The following is a 3,098-nucleotide window of genomic DNA, read 5'->3' as shown; positions in this document are numbered from 1 at the left end:
AACGATAAGACATGTGTACTTTACTCCCACTCCATATCAATAGACTATAGTTCCATTACTTTCAAAAAGTAACACATTAACTATAAGATATGTTTGTGATGATCTACTCCCACTCTATCTCTTAGAAATACTTCTATCTTCTTAAGAGATAGCTTTGTGAGCTACAAACATATATGGTGAAGTAATACTAGTTTGTCTCGAATGACGTGTTAGCTCATAAATAGACCAGCTCTATTATGGCAGCTTGATTCATGTAATAAGCGAATCTGATCCATGTCATTTGTTAAATAGACTTGCTATTTTAGGTATCTCCAGGTTGACCTTTCGTTTAAAATAATGTGTCCGTTTTGGATCACAAATCCCCAAAAGGTGAGTTTGACAACTCAATCCTACTCATATCCATGTTATATACAATCTTGAAGTTTTAAGCCCTTCCATAGCTCGTATGGAGTCTTATAAATGGTGTAGCCAATTGGTTTATAAAAATTTCCCTTTTTAGAGTTCAAATAACTCCTTTTGACTTTATAATCATTCTTTCTTATATCAAATAAGATGTGACATTAAGTCACAAAAGCATAAGTGAGAATTAAATTTATGACTTATGAACTTAATTATAATGATCCCATCATTGTAATTCTTTTATGATTAGTTTAAGTCAACATAATTTATGTTTTGATATGAAAAATGTATAATGACAAGTTTTAGAATGAAAAATTTCCATAAACTGAGTGACTTGGGTTGCAAACCAAGCCACCAAAATTCAAATACAACTTCTTATTCTTGAAAAACAAAAGGAAATAAACTAATTTCCATGTCCAACTAGGAAATTAAAAGAGTTCTAAAACAACAAGTTCAAAATACAACAATAAAACAAAGACTATCATTATAAAGGCGAAGCTTCCATAGGTCTTCTACTATGGGCGGCTACTCTAGCTTCCCTTGAAGAGCCTCCTTAGGCTTGCTTGTCTTTGCCTTTGTCTTTGCTCGGATGCCCTTAAAAAAAAGTTTAAAAAGGGGTAAGAATCACAACTTGTATCTAAATACCAAAGTTGAGATTGTAATTCAAAACATAAATGATAGGGATAATTGTATTTATTACCTAATGGAATAATCTTTCCAGCTTTGATATCTCCAAGATACTTCGGGCAATTCCTATTCCAATGTCCTATGCCATTACAATAATGGCATTTGTCTTCGGAAGTAGCACCCTTTTTAGAAGAGCTTTTCACAATTGCTTTTCCTTTTCCCTTGAAGGGAGTGGGTTTCTTGCTCTTACTAGCACTCCTCTTAAATTTCCCTTTGCTTTTGTTGTTAATGGCAAGCACATCCTTGGTTGAACTAACATCAAGACCCATATCTCTCTCGGCTTGCACAACCAATTTGTGCAATTCATGGAGAGAAGTCTTCATGTTTTGCATATTGTAGTTTACCCTAAACTACACATATGTCTTGACTTTGTTCAAGGAATGTAGAACTCGATCTATAACGAGTTGTTCGGGAATATTGACCCCTTGGATCTTAAGAGTCTCAACAAGCTCAATCAATTTGAGCACATGAGGGCTAACCTTTTGGCCCTCTTTGATGTTGATTTCGAAAAATGCGGAGGCCGCCTCATATTGGATTATCCTAGGAGCTTGCGAAAACATGGTCACAAGCTTGGTGTAGATCTCATAGGCCGTGCTCATCTTAATAGCACTCCTTTGGAGATCGGGCTCCTTAGAGAAAATCAAGACATTCTTGATAGCGGCCGACTCTTTTAGGTAGGCCTAATAGGCTTCCCTTGCGGCGGAGGTTGACCTTGTTGGAGCTTATGTCCTCCACAAATTAGTGTGATAACATTTGTAAATCTCTTACAGGTTCACAAGGGTATACTTCGTATATTTAATCAGTTGATTAACGTTTACCTAATAACGGTTGGCTTGCTATAAAGTTTGACGTTATTATCATACAGATGGCGGTGATCAACTGGTCCCTAAAGGTCACACCTATAGGATGTGTTTGAGAGATGTGGTTATAGAAATATGATCACATTGATGCCTAATATGACTAAATAGTTAGTCAATGTGTTGATGAGACAATTATTTAATGAAGATTAAATAATATTAGTTGAGACAATTAATCAGAATTCGTAAATTAAATATAATAAGTTATATTTAATTAAATGTATGTAATGTTAGCTTGGACGAATTAATCTGTTAATTCGTAATTAAATGTAATCAGTTATATTTAATATCAACAAGTTGAATGTGTCATAGTGATAATAGTGAGGGTACATAAACCAAGAGGTCATGGATTCGATCCTCACTAGATGACAATTTAACACATTTTATACATTTTTGGTTTAACCGAAAATAAGGATATGTACTCCTTATTTCGGTCAAATGGGCCGAAATAAAAAGAAGATAATCCACCCTAATTAGTTCTATATACACGGTTTATAGGGATTGGAGGGGATTATCATTCTGACCTAATTTCCTTTCCCATTCTTGCCTCTCATCAGAAAAAACACAAAAACATAAATTTTACAGAAAATTTTGGATCGATTTCTAGCATAATCAGAAGGGCATATCTCATATCGTCTTAGGTGCAACTGATAGGCGAATATCTACTTTGATATTGTTCTTAGGCCATATTTGCTAGGACCGAAGGTTATTTCTGAATCCTTTATTTTGTTTATGTATTTTATTTATGACTTGTGATCGTCTTAATTAAATTCGTTATAATCCTTCAATTTTAAGGGAACAATACAGATTATTTCCCACAAGTGGTATCAGAGCAAAGGCCACGAATTTTAATTTTGATGATTTTCATAAAAATTGTATGTAAACTTTTAGGGTTTTCAAAAAAAAAAAAATTAGGGCACGGCTGTTTTTTTGTTAATGCCGATTGAAAAAAAATGTTTGCAGCCGGTGTTTGTTCTTTTTGATGCGAGATTTCCATTTTTATTTTTCATAATATTGTTTTAATCAGTTAAAGTTATCATATGAAGAATTGGTAGATGTTTGATTTGATGCAGATTAAGTTAAAATATAAATGGAATCGTCATGTTTGATTTAATGCAGATTAAGTTGAAATTAAAAAGGCATTAGGGTCCTAAT

This window comes from Silene latifolia, chromosome X, assembly GCF_048544455.1.
Source record: "Silene latifolia isolate original U9 population chromosome X, ASM4854445v1, whole genome shotgun sequence".
Classification (NCBI taxonomy): domain Eukaryota; kingdom Viridiplantae; phylum Streptophyta; class Magnoliopsida; order Caryophyllales; family Caryophyllaceae; genus Silene; species Silene latifolia.
The sequence above is the reverse complement of the archived record's forward strand: the minus strand, read 5'-3'. Positions refer to the sequence as shown.